This window comes from Tenrec ecaudatus, chromosome 17 (genome assembly GCF_050624435.1).
Source record: "Tenrec ecaudatus isolate mTenEca1 chromosome 17, mTenEca1.hap1, whole genome shotgun sequence".
In the NCBI taxonomy this organism is placed as follows: domain Eukaryota; kingdom Metazoa; phylum Chordata; class Mammalia; order Afrosoricida; family Tenrecidae; genus Tenrec; species Tenrec ecaudatus.
The window spans coordinates 76,506,773-76,527,630 of record NC_134546.1 but is presented as its reverse complement, the minus strand read 5'-3'; the positions used below and the strand labels follow the sequence as shown (position 1 = coordinate 76,527,630).

The window sequence follows — 20,858 nt, the reverse complement described above, 5'->3', positions numbered from 1 at the left end:
TGAAGCCTGGTCCCTGATCCCTTCAGCACCTCGTGATCACACAGGCTGGTGTGCTTCTTCCATATGGGCTTTTTTTGCTTCTGAGCTAGATAGCCACTTGTTTACCTTCAAGCTTTTAAGACCCCAAATGCTTTATCTTTTGATAGCCGGGCACCATGAGATTTCTGCACCACATTTTCTTGTTCACCCACTTTGTCTTCAGCAGTTGTGTCAGGAAGGTGAGCATCATAGAATGACAATTTAATAGAAAAAGTATTCTTGCATTGAGGGAGTACATGAGTGGAGGCCCAATGTCCTTCTGCTACCTTAATACTAAACCTATAAATATAGGCACATAGATTTATTTCCCCATCCTCATATATAAATATCTTTGCATAAGTGCATGTTTTTATCTAGAGCTCTATAAATGCCCTTTGCCTCCCAGCTCTTTCCTCTATTTCATTTGACTTCCCTCCTGTCCCACTATCATACTCAGTCCCCACCAGGGTTTCAGCAATTCATCTAGGTTACATTACCCTTGATCATGCCCAACCAGGCCTCCCACACCCTTCTCACCACTGATTTGGATCACTTGTTGTTCCCTTGTCCCTGGGTTTAATAATACCACTACTTTCCCCCCACCTCCTCCTCTCCCATGTCCCCATGAAACTGTAGGCCCCATTGTTTTCTTCTCCAATTGTTCATCCAGCCTATCTTATTTAGACAGACCTGAGGAGACAATAATATGCAAAAAAACAAGACAGAGCAAAACCAATCAACAATATACAACAAAACAACAACAGACCAATGACAAAACAATACAAAACAGAACAGAACAAAACAAGAAAGAAAAGCTTGTAGTTAGTTCAAGGGTTGTTTGTTGGCCTTTAGCAGTGTTTTCCAGTCCAGTCTGTTGGGGCACCACGCCCTGGTCCCAAAGTCCACCTTCAGCATTCCCTGGGGACCTCAGTGCTCCATTCCCTTTTTGTTCTTTTGCACACTCTTAATGTTTTGCCTCAGTGTGTTGGGATCCAATTGGGTGCAATTCCCATACTATGTCTCTGGTTTTATCCCCTATAGGGTTATGAGTCAGTGAGGAGTCCTGTCTCATAGTTGGGCAGGCCATGTAAGCCAAACATTTTCAATGGTGTCCTATGCACGCTAAAGTTGGGCATGGAAAATGCAAGACCAAAATGGAATTGACACATTTGAATTATAATATTGGTTCAAAATATTGAAAAAACAACCTACTAACAAAAGAGTAAATATACCCATCTTCAAAGAAGTACAGCCAGAATTCTTTTCAGAAGCAAGCATGCTGAGACTTTGGACATGTTATCTGGATAGACTTGTCTCTGCAGTAGGACCTCGTGCATGGTAAAGCAGAGAGGCATTGAAAAGGAGGAAGACTCTTGAGAAAATGATTGACACAGTGGCTGCAACAATAAGAACGATGGTGAGGATCGAGCAGGCTCGGGCAGTGTTTCATTCTCCTCTACACAGGATGGCTATGCGTCGGGACTGATGGACAACTTCTAACACCAACATCAATATTGCCATGGGTATGTGGGTGAAGGTACTGATTGAGCTATGTGCCCAGGAAGTGTCCCTATAATATGAGAACTCTTTCTGTAAAAGGGCCTGATGCCCTTGACTGCCCACATTTTTCTTGTATACAAAAGGGACTAACTTCATAAACTTGCACAGATAGGATAATGTCTTCATCAGTATTATCTATTGCACATCTCTAGGTTCTAATATCCATTGTAATAGCTACACAGAATTAACAGACAAGTTTAATGAGGCAGGGACAATTCACTGCTCCAGAGACAAAGAGTCTCAAAGGAATGGAAAAACGATGAGATTGCTAACACATTCTCACTACATGCTCCACTTCTGTAACCTCACCTGTCCTTTTTAGCCTCTGTCACCTGCTGGCCTGCCAATCCCCAACAGCCTCCTGTGAGTAATCCCATTCCTGTAAAAGTCCTCAACACCCCATATGTGAAGGCTCAGTTTCTGGATACGCACCCACTTGAGAAACGGGTGGTCACAATAACGTTCTTACTTTTTGTTATAACCCGATTGCTTTTGGCAACACCTTCAGAGCAATTCCAATAGCAATAATGTCAGTTAGAATTTTTACTGAGTTCTTTATCAGGACATGTTACAGTTCCTTCAAGTCTGCTAAAATAAGAGACCGAAGAGCATACCACCCTGTTACAAATATTAGACTGAAGGCATTCTGCTGAAGCTCCTTGAGGCGCCCAACTCCATTAAGCCTCATCTGGAAAGTACTCAGCGCCAGTTTCTTGCGTCAGCAAGTCCAACTTTCTTAAGGGACCCCCACCCCTGCGAGACACTCTAGTCCAGTAAGCAAGCCTCCTGCACAAGAACAGTCATCCGAACTTGCTCTGTGGATTGGGAAGTGCACCATGGTTCCATGCCTTGTCACTGATGGTAATAGCTGTCATCTGGATCATGGAGATCCACTGTGCAGGGATTGCAGGACTGAGGAATTCAATCCATTCATGACTAGTGTGGGTACTGCGATCCTTCCTCCTGCTTCTCGTAGAGCTCATTTTATAGCCTGTGGGAGCCACTCCAGGGCATCCTATTCTCCAGGGAATCCTATTCTCAAGTTACTCAGAAGTGAACCCTATCACTACCCCCCTTCACCTTCCTACTACACCCATGCACGGAAAGGTCATATTGTGGAAGTTAGAGACGTTGTCTGCAAGAGCCTCATTAAATATTTCACTTCCCTTAAAAATGTAAAGAATTTCAAACATTTTCCTAATGACACCATTCAGGAGCTCAGTTTTCTGTGTTTCAAAATGTAGAAAATGTGATTATTTTGCAAGTTAATATATTTCCAAAGTAGGATTATTTTTATCCCCTTCCTTCCAAAGAAAGGAATTATTAGTACACCCCAATTGCATTAAGAAATATGTTTTAAATTTATTAAGAATAATTACATTGGTAACCAGGATGATGTATTTTCTTACACTGAGTAAGGTGGTGGGCCTAGCAACTGAGGGTGAAAAATTGTATGAAGTAGGGAGAGGTTCAATTTGGCGTCAGAGAACTGTGGTCTGAATTGTCACATGGGAACTTCATTCTGGGCACAGCTATTTCCAGACCCGTACCGAGCAATTTGGGATACCCACTTTAAACCATCTGCTCTGAAATTTAAAAACAGTGGAGACAGCTCAAGAAACAGTCTAAAGAAATTTTCTAGAATCCTACAAGTACTTACTTCAGTTACCAGGTAAACAAGTAAGAACCAAGCTTTTACAAGCTTTTAATAATTGGCTGAAAGTTCCAGAAGACAAGCTACAGGTTATCATTGAAGTGCAGAAGAGTTGCATAAAGCCAGTTTGCTCATTAATGATATCAAAGACAACTCAGAACTTCGACCTGGCTTGTCAGTGGCTCACAGTATCAATGAAATTCCATTTGTTATCCCTTTGCTAATTATGTATATTTTATTGGTTTGGAGAAAGTCTTGACCCTTGATCACTCAGATACAAGGAAACTTTTTACCCACCGTCTTTTAGAACTCTATCAGGGACAAGGCCTAGAAAATTACCCTTGGAGGGACAATTGCTCTTGTCCCACTGAAGAGAAATATAAAGCTATGGTCCCACAAAAGACTGGGGGCGGTTTGGATTAGCTGTAGGTCTGCAATTGTTCTGATTGCACAGAAGATTGAAATCCTCTACTCGGACTCCTTTTCCAAATTAGGATGATTATTCTAATCTACACTCCAAAAAATACAGTGAAAACAAAAGCTTTTTTTGAAGACTTAACTGAAAGAAAACGCTAATTTCTTAAAATTCATGTTATTTAGTCAAGATCTGAGAGCCTGCAGGTGCAGGATATCTTGCACCAGAGAACCGAAAACAAAGATGATAGGAAATACTGTGCGGCAGGTCTATCTAGATAAGGCCAGACTTGAAAAGCTTTACTTTCAGACAAAAGTTAAACTTGATCATGGTGGATTGGATCATGGCAAGATATGATACTTGGCCAGTTGACTTACCTCTTGACCCAACCAGAATTTGCTCTAGGGTCAAATATTTCTCACTTGTTCCACAACAGAAATTTCTTGTCTGAATTTTTAATATTGAGGGTGGCCTTTTCTTTCTTACTCTTTATTTTAATTTTTATATTATTATTATTTCTTCTTGCTCTTTTTGTTTTGTTTTCTAGTGTTCTAATGGGTTTCCAAGTTTGTAAAGCACAGAAAGAGTAGATGCGTAGAGACAATAGCTTATATAATGGTTTATGGGGCATGTGGGGCATGGAGTAGTAGAGAGGGTAAGGTGATTTGGGGAGCAAACAATGAATGTTGGAGGTGGGAAGGAATATTAGAATGATGATGATATATATGTATTCATATATATAAAACTCTTTTAAAAGTGATTTAACTATGTAAATGTATGCTGTGTGGATATTATATCAAGAAAACTACTTTAAAAAAGAAACAAAACTTAACTAGTGGTTACCAGGGGTGAAGGAGGAAAGCTTGTTCCTTAGGAGGCATTTAGTTCATATTAATGGTGGCGGGATAATTTGGAAAAGGATATCAATAATGATTGTAGAACATGAAGGGAATAATCAAAGACACTGATTTGCACATGTAATAGCTGTTGAACTGGAGAAAATTTTATTGTGTATACTTTGCCAAATTAAAATTGCAATTACATGAATAACAATGAATGCAAGGAAGAAGAAACATTTTTGAAACGATAGTGATGATGATTGTATGACTCTTCTTGATATGATTGAATTATGTTATAATGTAGATAAAATGCTAGTGAACCTGTTTTTCAAAAGAAACAGAAGGTCACCTATTACTTATACAGACCTTCAGTTAAGGGTTTTGGTTAACAGGGTAAGGCTCATGGCCTAGGACCTGTAGTTTGATTAAAATTTGGTTAGCACATAGGTACGCCCACCTCTACTGTCTGCTATTGTTTTTCCATGCATTCAGTAGGGTTGAATAGTTGTCTCCAACAATATTTGAACAATGGAATTCTAAATTATGTCAATTTAGTAACATTGAAAACAACAACAAACATCGTATTTTGAGAGAGAGAGAGTGGCCATTAAGAAGGAAAAAGACAACGGTCTGAACTTTGCTGGGGTAAATGTCTTGGATGACATTTAAACTCTATAAAAGTTAGCCTGATCTGAGTGGCCGGCCCTAATTCCAACTACATGGACACCTGCCCTTCCCCACAGAAGAATTTATTTTAGAGGACAGCACTGAACCTGCAGCTCAGGGAGAGAGACATGTCTGATCAGAGCACACCAGAGCAAATGAAGGGGGAGGAAGAGAGAGTGGAGCACATGCTGGGTAACCAAGCCCTGAGGACGATATTCACGCTCAAAGCAGCCAATCTACAGGGAAGACCATATGGCCGGCCACACTATGAGACATGACATCCTTCACTGACCCATAGCACTACAGGGGACAACACTGGAGACATAGTGTGGGAATAGCGCCCACCACATAGAGGCAAAGCACAAAAGGGGTGCAACAGAACAGCATGGGAACTGAGCAATGAAGTACCCAGGGAATACCAAAATTAGACTTTTGGATCAGGGCATGGCACAACATCAGACTTGATTGGAAAATACTCCTAAAGGCCAAACAAACATTCCTTGAACTAAGTACAAGCTTTTCTTTGTTGTTGTCATTGGCTTTTTGCTATTGTTGTTTTGTTTTCTTTTGTTGCTTGGTTTTTCTCTGTTTTGGTTTTGTGCATGTTATTACCTAAACAGGTCTGTCTAAATAAGATAGGCTAGATGAACAATCTGGAGGAGAAAACAACAGAACTGACAGTTCTGGGGGACATGGGAGAGGGGCAAAGTGGGGAAAGGAAGTGGTGTTAACAAACCCATGGACAAGGGAACAACAAGTGATCCAAACTGGTGGTGAGGAGGGTGTAGGAGGCCTGATAGGGCATGGTCAAGGGCAATGTAACTGAGAGGAATTACTGAAACCCAAATGAAGGCTGAACATGATAGTGGGACAAGAGGAATGTAAAAGGAAAGAGAGAAAAGAACTAGGAGGAAAGGGGCATTTACAGAGGTCTAAATAAAGGCATGTGCATATGTAAATATATTTATAGATGATGTTGGTGAAATAGATCTATGTGCATATATTTATAGGTTTGGTGTTAAAGTAACAGATAGACATTGGGCATCCACTCAATTATTCCCTCAATGTAAGAATACATTGTTCTATTAAACTGGCATTCCATGATTCCCACCTTCCCGACACAATTGCAGAAGACAAAGAGGGTGCCTAAGCAAATGTGGTTAGGAAAGCTGATGGTGTCCAGCTATCAAAAGATACAGCTTCTGGGGTCTTAAAGGAATGAAGATAAAGATGTCATCAAGCTCAGAAGCAACAAAGTCCACATGGAAGTAGCACACCAGTCTGTGTGATCACAAGGTGTCTCAGGGATCAGGCATCAAAGAACAAAAAATCAAATCATTGTGAATGAGGGGCAGTGCAGATTGGGGACCCAAGACCCATCTGTAGGCAACTGGACATGCCATTAAAGAAGGGTCACGGGGAGGATACCAGCCAGTCAGTATGCAGTGTAGTAACAATGAAACATATAACTTTCCTCTAGTTCCTAAATCCTCCCCCCCCCCCAACTATCATTATCCCAATTCTACCTTACAAATCTGGCTAGACCAGAGGATATATACACTAGTACAGATAGGAACTGGAAACACAAGGAATCCAGCACAGATGATCCCTTCTGGACCAGTGCTGAGAATGGCAATACCGGGAGGATGGAGGGAGGGTGGGGTGGAAAGGGGGAACTGATTATAAGGATCTACAGCGTCTGACATAACATCCTACCTGGGTGATGGACAGCAGAAACATAGGTGAAGGGAGACGTCAGACAGTGTAAGACAGGATAAAATAATATATAAATTATCAAGGATTCATAAATTATCAAGGAGGAGCAGGGAGGGAGTGGGAAAATGAGGAACTAATACCAAGGGCTCAAGTAGAAAGCAAATGTTTTGAGATTGATGATGGCAACAAGTGTACAAATGTGCTTGACACGATGGATAGATGGATGGTGATAAGAGCTTTCTGAGCCCCAAATATAATGATTAAATAATAAAAAGTTAGCCTGAAACATTCAATAAATAGTTTTAAATTCCTTGTGTTAAAGTGGATAGTTTCTCCCAGGAGCGCAGACTTAAGATAACACTTGTTTGATTGCAGCACATTCCATTAAGATATAAATAATAAGCAAAAATAAATTTCCTTCTGTTCCCTTGATGGTGGGTAGGGTAACACTGCCCGAATGCATCCAGACCTCCCTCTCCTAACTCTAAGCAGAACAAAATAGCTGAAAGACTAGAAGTACATTCATAAAAATTTACACTTAATGGTACCAGCCAAACAAGTCTGAAATCGCATCCAGAACCACCTCTTTTTGCTTTAAGCATGAAGTCTTCCATCTGAAGAAGGAAGAACATAAAAATGTGTAGCTTAAAATACTGATGAAAACCTTTTCAGCCAGGGAATGAAAAACAAAGTAATGTGATAGACATTACATACAGTTAACTGCAAATGGTACCCTGACTATATTTTCACAAACCTTGACAATAAAAGCCTACAGGAGTTAGGTTATTAATCCCCAAGGGAAAACATCATACATAACACAATATGCTGACATGTATGGTCATATGGAACATGTCCAATATGAGTCATATAAAAGAGTAAGAAAAGGGTCGTAATGTATACAACGTCAACATGATATTCAAAACTGATACAGAGATGGGTACTATAAAGTAAAATATGAAACTCAATCTAAGTATGACCATACTAACAAATATCAAGGAAAATTTCATTTCATGTGTTATAAATAGTATGATAAACAAGGTCACAAAGAAGATCACCTAATTAAAAGAAAAACAAAGTGGGGAATTGTTTTTGGAGCCAATTATACTATAAAAATAAAGACCACTTCTAGACAATGATATAAAATAGATTCAAGAAAAACAAGAAATACACAGACAAGAAGACAATGGAGCAGAGTGCAGCTCAGAGCCCCCTTTTAAACTGGCATTCAGGAGTCACACTGACTTCTCCTGGCCTCCTTTTACTCATGTCAATGGCCTGGGCAGCAATGGAGCTTGGTATTCAATTAATTTAACTATTAAGGTGTCTTGTGTACATCAGAGTTGGACATAGTCTGTGCTCTCACCACTCCATAGTATATGGACTCATAGCTGATTTAAGAGGACCTACAGACAGAACAGATGAGGAATGATTACTGTAAGTTTAACAAATCCTGGTCCAATCCCTGTAGCTATAACTGAAGACAATGAGGCAAGTGCTCAGATAAAGCATCCAAAAAAGCGTAATCTTTCAATCCCTGAACTATTCACCTATGAAAGCTGTCCCCAAGAAGGAGAAGAAAGCGACATATTCTTGGGAATGTGGCCCATGATTCCCAGGTTTATTATCCAAAGTAAGACCTATATTTAATTAAGTACATCATGAGACTCTATTGGATGGAGGATGTGGGGATTTCATGTGAGTGGTACCTTTTTAATAAAAATTATAAGGCGTTCTTCTGGGATAAGAATGTTGACTATTTTCCTCAGAGAACCCAGGTCTGTCCATGACTTCTGCATTCATCAAGATCAAGGGCCAGTTTTTCCAGGCTAAAGAAAGTGATGAGGAAGATGGGTGAGGAGACATGGCTCAGGATTGAGGATGACTTTAGGAATGAAGGCAGTAGTCTTCTATACTCAGTGACTTATATATTTATAAGGCACTCACAGCAAATCCAAGGTCATGTAAAACGTGTCAGATACACATTTTCAGCATTAGATTATGGGAACATTATTAGATATTCAAAAGTTTGAAAATCAGCTAACTCTAGCAATCTCAGTGATTTCAGCCAAAAGTGACTCTAATCCATTGTTTGCTGTAAATAGGAATGAATTTTGTGAGTCATGGAAAAGAAAGAAATTTTCTTTGATAACTACACTGCTATGTCTACTCAGTTTATCTTTGACACAAGAAGACATTTCTCATCCAGAAAGTAATAATTAATAAAGTTATTCACACCTAATCTTACATTTTATACTGAAATTTATACTGAAATATCTGAAATTCCTCATGCAAGCGTGTATGTCACTAGATAGTGGAAAAGTTACTTATTACAACAAATTAGTAACCAACTCACCAGGAATGTGATGAGTTGATTAACAGGACACATGTGGACCCACAGGGTAAAACCAGAACCAGTGGGCTGACAACCTGTGGGACTGTGAAGGTGAAGATATAGCGCCTGAAATTAAAAAAAAAACAAAACTGCATGATTCTGTTTGGCTCTAGAGATTTCTCTGAATCCAGAATTTACACAGATAAGTTAGTGTTTGTCTTGACCATCATGGGCCGAAGATTCTGAAGGATAGATCAATACGAAATAGTAGCACCCAAATAGCAAAATACAATCAGTGAGTGTATGTGTTTGCAGATAGGGTTCCAGAAAAGACAAACACTAGACCACCATAGTTAGGAGAAACATCCAAACAGGAAAAAACAAAATTAAATTCACACACACAAGGAAGACTGTGTCATTAAAGAAATAATTCCATAAAAAAAGACCAATTAAGGACCTTGGGCCTCTACTCAAGCACTCTCTCAATGCATAAATACTTTCTTCTATTAAATTGGCACTCTATGATGCTCACCCTCCCGACACAACTGCTGATGCCAAAGCGGGTGAACAAATAAATGTGGTGAAGAAAGCTGATGGTGCCCAGCTATCAAAAGAGATAGTGTGTGGGGTCTTAAAAGCTTGAAGTTAACAAGTGGCCATCTAGCTCAGAAGCAACAAAGCCAACATGGAAGAAGCACACCAGCCTGTGCGATCACGAGGTGCCAAAGGGATCAGGTATAAGACACCATCCCCCCAAAAAAAATACCATAGTGAATGAAGGGGGAATTGCAGAGTGGAGACCCAAATCCCATTTGTCGGCCAATGGAGATCCCCTCACAGAAGGGTCTAGGGGAGGAAATGAATCAGTCAGGGTGCAGTGTAGCACCGATGAAGAATACAGCTTTCCCCAAGATCCTAAATGCTTCCTCCCCCCACCCCACCCCCAACTACCATGATCCGAATTCTACCTTGCAAGACTGGATAGGGCAGAGGTTGTACACTGGTGCATGTAGGAGCTGGAGGCACAAGGAATCCAGGGTGGATGATACCTTCAGGACCAGGGGTGTGAGGGGCGATACTGGGAGAGTAGAGGGTGAGTTGGTTGGAAAGGGGGAACCAATTACAAGGATCTACATGTGACCTCCTCCCTGGGGGACGGAAAACAGAGAAGGGGGTGAAGGGAGACGCCGGATAGGGCAAAAAATGCAAAATAATAATCTATAAATTATCAAGGGCTCATGAGGGAGGGGGGAGGGGGGAGGGAGGGGGGTAAAAGAGGACCTGATGTAAAGGGCTTAAATGGAGAGCAAATGCTTTGAAAATGATTAGTGCAAAGAATATACAGATGTGCTTTATACAATTGATGTATGTATATGTATGGATTGTGATAAGACTTGTATGAGCCCCTAATAAAATGTTTTAAAAACATTTGCCTAGATTTTGACTAAAAGATTGTCAGAATACCTCATAAAGTGTGATGGAAGAATATACTGTTAATTTTTCAGCCAATAGTCAAACACTTAATAGTTTCCTTTACCCAGGCCCTCATTAGCTCTGAGTCTGATTGGAGAGTATTTACCTGAGTGTCATGAGAACTCTGATTCAGGGGCCCCTGGCAGAGTCATTTCTTGTCCTTAAGGGGCGGGCTATTTGTTGCTGTATGGAATATATTCTCCTTTTACAAGTTAACTTTTGAATTCAACGATATCAAAAATAGCCCCAGAATTATTATTTTTAAATTAGAGAGGGATTTCTTCAGAAAACCGAGATTTAAAAGAATTTGCAGATCCCCACCGGAAACCAGCTTGAAGCTTTGAAGCTCCTACTGAACCTGCTCCTGGCTCTGAGTCCTGTGCTCTGTGGGTCCTGAGCGCCCCCTGGAGACCAGTCTCCTCCCTGCAGGGGAGGTCTGTGTCTCTGCTCTCATTGACTTCTGCTCATAGTGCTCACTGTACAGGAATGCGTGGCTGTGTCCTCGTCTTTCAGGTTGTTCATGTGAAGATACAGTGTGTTCTTCGAGTTGTCTCTGGAGACGGTGAATCGGCCCTTCACAGAGTCTGTGTAATATGTATCACCACCATTAGTAATAGTTGAGACCCACTGTAGGCCCTTCCCTGGAGCCTGGCCGACCGAGCTCATCCAGTAGTTACTGAAGGTGAGTCCAGAGGCTGCACAGGAGATTCTCAGAGACCCCCCAGGCTTTCTCAGATCGCCCCCAGACTCCACCAGCTGTACCTCACTCTGGACACCTGCAAACAGTGAGGCACTGTGATTAGATGAAACACATACAAGTACACACACAATAATACACACACAAAGCAGGGCCTACAGTGATTACCATGTAAAATGGCCAAAATGAAATCCAAAGTTGGTGCAATATTCATTATGTCGCTGGACTAGCTCCTGGGCACAAGATGGAACAGCAGAGACCCCAGTGACTTGGACTGTCCTCGGAGATCTCCCACAACAGAGGCTGTGGACAGTTTATCAGCAGGCAGAGAGCTACATTTGCATGTCCCCTGATATTTAGAGACAGATGAGTAAAGAATATGGGCAAGAGTCCTCCCTCAGACTCTGAGAAACACAAGCACTCTCAAAGGACAACAGAGCTCTTAAACAGATCGTTTATCAAGCATTGTTCTAATTGCTAAACATTATCTATTTTTAAAGTAATTTTCAGTTTATAAATTTTATATTACATAAACACCAAACTTTGTTGTGTGAGAGCTCACAGGGCATCTTTTCTCATTCCCCTTAAGATGGGGTTTCACATGATGAATGTGGACACTTCTATTATCTGCTTCTTGTGTGGAAACTACTGGTTTTCTTGCTTTCCAAGGAATTTCCATATTTCAGTGTTACTTTTAAACTATGGAATAAAGTTGTTTATAAATATGTCCAGACATCAGTAAGTGTAAAACATGAAAAAATAATAACAATTTATAATTATCAAGGGTTTGTAAGGGAGGGAGGGTCGGGGGCGAGGGGAAAAATGAAGATCAAGACAATGTTTTGAAAATGATAATGGCAAGAAGCGTACATATGTGCTTGACATATTGGATAGATGGATGGATTGTGATAAGAGCTGTATAAACCCCCAATAAAATGTTTTGTTTTTTTTTTAAAAAACAACACATGTCCAGAAACCATGCAGAATGGTTTCTTCTCTCTTGTTTCTGATCTGGAAGATTCTGCTCCCCTTTCTTTTGTCATGATCAGGGAAATGGAATTTTATTTTTACATTTTATTAGGGGCTCATACAACTCTTATCACAATCCATACATATACATGCATCAATTGTATAAAGCACATCCGTACATTCTTTGCCCTAATCATTTTCAAAGCATTTGCTCTCCACTTAAGCCCTTTGTATCAGGTCCTCTTTTTTTCCCTCCCTCCCCGCTCCCCCCTTCCTCATGAGCCCTTATAATTTATAGATTGTTATTTTGTCATATCTTGCCCTATCCGGAGTCTCCCTTCCCCCCCTTCTCTGCTGTCCATATCCCAGGGAGGAGGTCACATGTGGATCCTTGTAATCGGTTCCCCCTTTCCAACCCACTCACACTCTACTCTCCCAGTATCGCCCCTCACAGCCCTGGTCCTGAAGGTATCATCCACCCTGGATTCCCTGTGCCTCTAGCTCCCATATGCACCAGTGTACAACCTCTGCCCTATCCAGTCCTGCAAGGTAGAACTCGGATCATGGTGGTTGGGGGTAGGAAGCATCCAGGGTCTGGGGGAAAGCGGTGTTCTTCATCGGTACTACATCGCACCCTGACTGACCCATCTCCTCCCCTAAACCCCTCTGTGAGGGGATCTCTTTGGCTCTCCACTCTGCACTTCCCCCTTTATTCACTATGGTATATATATATTTGCATGATGCCTTGTATCTGGTCCCTTTGGGATCTCGTGATCACACAGGCTAGTGTTCTTTTTCCATGTGGGCTTTGTTGCTTCTGAGCTAGATGGCCACTTGTTCAGAAGCAACAAAGCCCACATGGAATAACACACTAGCCTGTGTAGTCACATGGTCCCAAAGGGATCAGTTTTCAGGCATCAAAGAACAAAAAATCATATCATTGACTGCACACATCCAAGATAGGATCGCTGAAAACAAACGGGTGCATAAGCAAATGTGGCGAAGAAAGCTGATGGTGCCCGGCTATCAAAAGAGATAGTGTCTGGGGTCTTAAAGGCTTGAAGGTGAACAAGAAGACATCTACCTCAGAAGCAAAAAAAAACCCACATGGAAGAAGCACACCAGCCAGTGCGATCACGAGGTGCCAAAGGGACCAGGTATAAGGCATCATGCAAAAAAATAGATATATATATGTATATGTGTATATATGTGTGTGTGTGTGTGTGTGTGTGTGTGTGTGTGTGTACCATATTGAATGAAGGGGGAAGTGCAGAGTGGAGACCCAAGGCCCAATTATCGACGACTGGAGATCCCCTCATAGAGGGTTTTAGGAAAGGAGATGGGTCAGTCAGGGTGCGAGGTAGTACCGATGAAGAACACAGCTTTCCCCCAGATCCTGGATGCTTCCTCCCCACAACTACCATGATCCGAATTCTACCTTGCAGGGCTGGATAGGGCAGAGGTTGTACACTGGTACATATCAGGGCTGGAGGCACAGGGAATTCAGTGTTAATGTTACCTTCAGGACCAAGGGTGTGAGGGGCGATGCTGGGAGAGTGGAGGGTGAGTGGGTTGGAAAGGGGGAACTGATTACAAGGATCCAAATGTGACCTCCTCCCTGGGAGATCGACGGCAGAGAAGGGGGGGGAGGAAGACTCCGGATTGGGCAAAATATGACAAAATAACAATGTATAAATTACCAAGGGTACATGAGGGAGGGGGGAGTGGGGAGGGAGTGGAAAAAAAGAGGACCTGATGCAAAGGTCTTAAGTGGGGAGCAAATGCTTTGAGAATGATTGAGGCAGGGAATGTGCGGATGTGCTTTGTACAATTGATGTATGTATATGTATGGATTGTGATAAGAGTTGTATGAGCTCCTAATGAAATGTTTAAAAAAAAACCCAAAAACTTGGTGATTAATTTCCATGTCCTTAAAGAAAAAACTCAGAGTCTGGATCAGAACTGCATTACAATTATAGATTGCTTAAATTGTATTATTTTCCCAAGTTAAGGTTTCCTATTCATGAAAATGGCCATTTATTCTGTTTATGTGTGTGTGTTTTGGTATCTTAGAGTACTGTTTTTTAAGTAGTTTTTTGTACAAGACATTTCTTTCTCTGCTTAGGTTTTATTCTGATTTATTTTTTCTTATAGGTGGCTAGTGTAAGTACTATTATTTTCTTGATTTGCTTTTCAGAGCTTTCTCTATTGGTACATGAGAATCAAACTTATTTTTCCTATGTTGACCTTATACCTGTGAAATTGATTAACCTTTCAATTAGCTCCAATAATTTTCTTCTGGGGCTTTTGAGTTTTCTATGTTTAGAATGATATCATCAGTTTTTATAGAATGTTTTCTTTTTTGCCATTAGGATGCCTTTATTTTATATTTGTTGATTGATAGCTGTAATTAAGAGTTGCAGCAAGATATGAATAAGATTGTTATTTAATGGGATCTTTATCTGGATCCAATTTGAAAGCTGAATGTGCTCACTTCCTTTCCATGGAGTGCAGTGATTTCCATTAAATCCATTTGAACTCACAGCAACACTTGAAACAGAATGAAGCATAGATCTTGCTTCATCCTCACAGTTGTCATGCATGAGGCCTTAGTTGCAGTTACTGTGCCAATCTATTTTCTTAAAGTCATCCTTTTAAAAATGGCCTTTTGCTTTATCAAGCATGATGTCCTTTTCCAAGTACTGATTTCCTTGACACATATCCAAAGTTCTTGAGATGAAGTAATCATATCCTCCCTTCTTTCTGTTAAGCATTTAAAATGTGCATCATCCAATATACAATTGTTTGTTCTTCTGTCAGACCATTATACCATCAAATTATTCACCAGTACTGTAATTCAAATATATCATTCCACCTTTCATCTTTTTCATTCATTGTCCATTGTGCAGATGAGACAATAGAAAATGTCATAGCTTGGGCCAGGTACCTCATGAGTCCTCAAAGATATCACCTAGCTCTTTAATCTTTAACGGGGTCTTATGCAGCAGATTTGCTCAATGAAATGCATCATTTGATTGACTGCAGCTTCCATGAACACTGATTGTGTATCCAAGCAAGATGAACTCCATCATAACTTCAATCTTATCTCCATTTCCCATACTTTCCATTGGTCCCATTGTGAGGAGTTTAATTTTGTTTATATTGAATTGTAATTTACAGAGAAGGCAGTAATTCCTGGGCTTCAGCAGTAAGTTTCTCAGGTCATGCTATCTTATAACCTGTAGTTTTATGTCATCTGCATATGATAGATAATTAGCAGGGTTTACTACAACCTAGATGTCGGGTTTTCCATTTGGTAAAGCTTCTCGGGTTATTTGTTCAGTATAGCATGGTGCACCAAAAAACTGCTGACATTTTCAATGATTCTCTGTTGCTGTTATGTACAATGAACACTCTGTTGGACAGAGTTCTCTAGAGAGACAAGCCAGATTGCTAGTAATTATATATAAATATATTTATAAAGAGAGATATATAATACAAGAAATGAACCGTTAAATTATATACAAATAGATAATACAAGAAATTAACAGTTAAATTATAAAGCAGTGAGACACTAGCAGTCCTTTAAGGCTTGAGAGCCGCCAGTTGCCAGTCCCCTTCTGTAGAGAGAGCTGGGCTATATATATCCAGGCACCAAACAGCAAGGCAGGTCCCCAACTGTCATCAACTGTTGGTCCCCAGCTTCAGAGATGACCATTCCAATTGTGTGGGCTTAAAGGGACCTCAACTTACAGCAACACAGTCCACAGGCTAGGCATCCCACAGGTAGTGTACCCCTTTAAACTGAGGCACAGAACAAGCAAGGCGAGGCTCATCAAGCCATTTATCCCTCTGCCCTTCAGTTAATCCTTCGTGTGTTTATCGGCCAGGCTGGCACAATAAACTATCGCAAACACCCATGGAAGCAACAAACAAGAAATCACACCACAGATTACATTGAGTACAGATGTACAAATGATTTCATGAAAGTGCTTAAAATGCCTTCCAGAAAATATGGCCATTCCTTAAACACCGATTACAAGAAAATTTCTCCAAAACAAATAAAGCCAATCTAATAATCACGCCAATGGTTAATGGGAGTTAATATATTTGTATCTTTACAAAATACATACTCATGCCCTTTGCTTATTTTGGATTTCAAAACTCGATGTGCTTCACTATCACAACTGGTATTAAGTGAGATGTTATGATAAAGAAAGAGGAATTGACTTTCAAGGGAATATGCAGATAAATGAGAAAACATGTTAAAATAAATGTCCGCTATTAATTGGGGGTCTTAATGAAATCAGAATTTCTTAGCACTCTCTATGCTTTCTGAGTCCCAACAGTTTCTCTGAACTTCAGCTTAAGGACCTTGATTTCTACATAAATGAAGGCCAATCCCATAGAAGAGGAAGACATTATACTCTTTCCCTTTTCGGTTTCTGAGAAAAGATTGGAGACTTCTCTGCTTTTTTTTTTTTTTTCATCTTGGGTTTCTAACATCCAGATCACTCTGTGATTGCCATGTTAAATTTCAAAATTTGGTGAAAAACACCGCACCATGGGCAACGTTCTCTATGAAATATATAACCTGTCCATAAGTTCTGGTTTTGTTTTGAATATTCTTTGGCCTGGTGATTACTTCTCTCTTGTCATACGAAGAGATTCCAAAAATGATTTGGCATAAAAGAAAATTGAATTGGCTGTCATCATTGATTATTTTGGATGTCCTGTGACAGATGCAACATCAGTATTTGGACCCAGAAGTGATGAAATCCTCATAGAGAATCTCCTTAAAATTTACTGTCTCAGACAATTACATATTTCTGGAGCTTGATCTGACACAGCCTGCAGGAGAAATTGGAGTAGTTGTTCTCAATAATATTTAGCAGAAGAAAACAATTACCCATCTCAATTGGGTTACCTCTCAAGCTCAAAAAGAATGTCCACCAAGCAGTTCTTCCCGCAACTGAGCTCAATGACCCCGAGAGCACAGCTGTCCATTACTGTGTAAGAGGAACAGTGAGAGGACTTTTGTGCCATCCCATGCACAACCTTCCCTGCAATAATGACAGCAGTCTATAGGGATAACATGGGCTGCACAGAGCACAGGAGCTAGGCTCAGGGGCAAGGGCTATGGAGGAAGCTTGGGAGCAAGGAGCTTCTTGCTGGTACTTTCCCTCCAAATTATTTGCTCCAAGGATCCTCTCTTCCTTAATATTTTGACCAAAACCCCACATCAATCTCTATACTCAGTCATTTGTATGTTGTATGCATAAACACAAATATATGTGTGCATGCATGCATGACCATTGTGTTGTAGTGGTTACTCATTAACCTCGTATGATCTGAAAGCTCAGGAGTTCAAAACCACCCAACTGTTCCACAGGAGACAAATGGGCCTTTCTGCTTCCATAAAGAGTTCCAGTTACAGAAATGCTCAGGGGCAATTTTACCCTGTCCTATAGGGTCACTGCATGTCTCTATTGACTCGACGGCAGTGACTGAGTGTGAGTTATGCATACATTGATATATACTTATAGTATTTGTGTCATTAATATGAATTTAATTATTTTCATGTCCTAGATGGCTGTAATGGATTGAATGAAAATGAAATCACAAGACAAAGAAACATGGAATACAACAGAAAAGAACCTAGGGGGACATTCTTAGCATATTAGTAAATAAAAGTCTGAAATGTGTTACCTCCATTTCCAGTCAAAGCATCTAGAAAAAAAAAAAGAGTATGCATAGGCCACAGCAAAGGTAGCAGGGTGGAAACAACAAAAAAAGAAAACTAAATAAATGAAATAGCAGGAACACAGTAAGTAAGCCAATTTATATGAAAACTGACTTTTGAGAAGAAAAAATAAAGTAATAAAGATCCAGTTTTCAGGAGCACAGGAAGGGGGAGGAGGAGAGAGTGGAACGCAGCCTGGCCCACCAGGCCATGAGGATGATGCTCCTGAGTAGAGCAGCCAGTCTACAGAGAGAACAACATGGCTGGCCTCACTATGAGACATGATGACCCTCAGTGACTAAGGGCGATACAGGGGACAGCATCAGAGACACAGTGTGGGAATTGCACCTGATCTGATCCTACCATACCGAGGCAAAGTACTGGGGGAGTGCAGCGGAACAGCAAGGGAATGGAGTGGCAAGGTCCCCAAGGAATGCTGAAAGTGGACTTTGGGGCTAGGGCGTGGTGCCCCAATAGACTGGACTGGAAAACACTCCTAAGGGCCAACAAACGATCCTTGAACTAACTACAAGCTTTTCTTTTGTGAAGTGTTTTGTTCTTTGTCAGTGGTTTGTTTTTGTTGTTTTGTTGTCTGGTTGTATACTGTTGCTTTGTTTTCTTCTATCTTGTTTTCATGTATGTTATTGTCTCCACAGGTCTGTCTGAATAGGACAGGCTGGATGAACTATCTGGAGGAAAAACAATGGGACCGACAGTTCTGGGGGACCTTGGGATGAGGGTTGGTGGGGGGGAGGTGTAAGGAAGTGGTGTTAACAAACACAGGGACAAGGGAACAACATGGGACACAAAATGGTAGTGGGGGCGGGGGGCTGGCAGGCCTGGTGGGGAATGATCAAGAGTAAGGTTGTGTAGAGAAGAGGGATAGCTGTAGCCCAGGTGTGGACGGAGCATGGTAGTAGGGCAGGAGGAAATTAAAGGGAGAAGGAGGAAAGAGCTAGGAGTCAAAGGGCATTTATAGAGGTCTAGACAAAGACATGTACATGCAAATATATATATGAGGATGGGGAAATCAGATTTCTTCACCACATTTACTTGTTCACCCGCTTTGACTTCAGCAGTTTTGTCGGCAGAGTGAGCATTATAGAGTTCCAATTTAATAAAAGAAAGTATTCATGCATTGAGGGAGTGCATGAGTAGAGGCCCAAGGTCTTTCCACCACCTTAATACTTAACCTATAAATATAGACAAATAGATCTATTTCCCCATCCTCATATATATATTTGCATGTACATTTCTTTGTCCAGACCCCCATAAATGCCCTTTGACTCCTTGTTCTTTTCTACACCTCCCTTGACTTTCCTCCTGACCCACTACCATGCTCCGTCCCCACCTGGGCTACAGCTATACCTCTTCTCTACGCAACCTTACCTTTGATCATTCCCCACCAGGCCTGCCACTCCCCCCTCTCTACCATTTTGTGTCCCATGTTGTTCCTTCATCCCTGTGTTTGTTAACACTACTTTCTTACCCCCCTAACCTCCCCAACCCATATCCCCCCGGAACTGTCGGTCCCATTGTTTTTCCTCCAGATAGTTCATCCAGCCTGTCATATTCAGACAGACCTGTGGAGACAATAACATGCATGAAAACAGGACAGAAGAAAACCAAACAACAGTATACAACCAGACAACAAAAACAAATCACTGACAAAGAACAAAACAAAACACATCACAAAAGAAAAGCTTGTAGTTAGTTCAAGGATTGTTTCTTGGCACTTAGGAGTGTTTTCCAGTCCAGTCTATTGGGGCACCACGCCCTGGCCCCAAAGTTCACTTTCAGCATTCCTTGGGGACCTTGTCACTCCATTCCCTTGCTGTTCTGCTGCACTCCCCCAGTGCTTTGCCTCGGTGTGGTGGGATCAGGTCAGGTACAATTCCCACACTATGTCTCTGGTGCTGTCCCCTGTATCGCCCTTAGTCACTGAGAGGCATCATTTCTCATAGTGGGACCAGCCATGTTGTTCTCTCTGTGGACTGGCTGCTCTACTCAGGAACATCATCCTCACGGCCTGGTGGGCCAGGCTGTGTTCCACTCTCTCCTACTGCCCCCTCATCTGCTCCCGTGTGCTCTGATCAGATATGTCCATCTCCCGGAGCTGCAGAGTCAATGTCGTCCTTTGGAACAAATTCTTTTGGGGGGAGGGGCAGGAATTCACTTAATTTATGATGCTGGAGCCAGCCTCCCAGACCTCTCCACTGGTTCCCTACTCCACGTCGGGATATTGCATTCACACCTTGCGGCACCGTGTTGAAGTCTTGTCCCACTTTCCCTGTGGAGATATAAACAGTACCCCCCCTTGGGTGGATTAGTGCCCCATGTCCCCAGTACCCTTTTCTTCCTTATATTCATCCCTTTGCTTTCCTTTCCCCCCCTCCTCCACCATTGTCTACCATGTGCATCCCTGAATTTGGTCTGGTCTCAGCCATACTACACAGTCTTCACCACAAAAATGTTTGTATACAGTAGCTTTTTCCCCTCTGCCACTTTTGCTTTTTTTTTTAATTTTTTAATTCTTACCTCAGCGGGCTTATGTTTTACTTCTCCTTTTGTGCCTGACTTACTTCGCTTAGCATGATTTTCTCCAGTTCTTCCCATGCCGCTATGATTCACCAAGTTTTAAAAGAAATTACTCATCAAGTTTTAAAATAAATGAAATAGGCTCAGGATAAGCAAGGTCAAAACAACTCCTCTATACCTAGTATATCCTGTGGTGGATTACACAATAGACTATTAATTTTCAAGTACTGTAGTTCAA

General features: G+C 41.2%; 1 pseudogene; it reads left to right on the top strand.

Annotated features, from left to right (window-relative positions):
- Nucleotides 1–2,414: 2,414 nt before the first annotated feature.
- On the top strand, nucleotides 2,415–3,928 carry LOC142430519 (geranylgeranyl pyrophosphate synthase pseudogene; annotated as a pseudogene).
- Nucleotides 3,929–20,858: the final 16,930 nt, after the last annotated feature.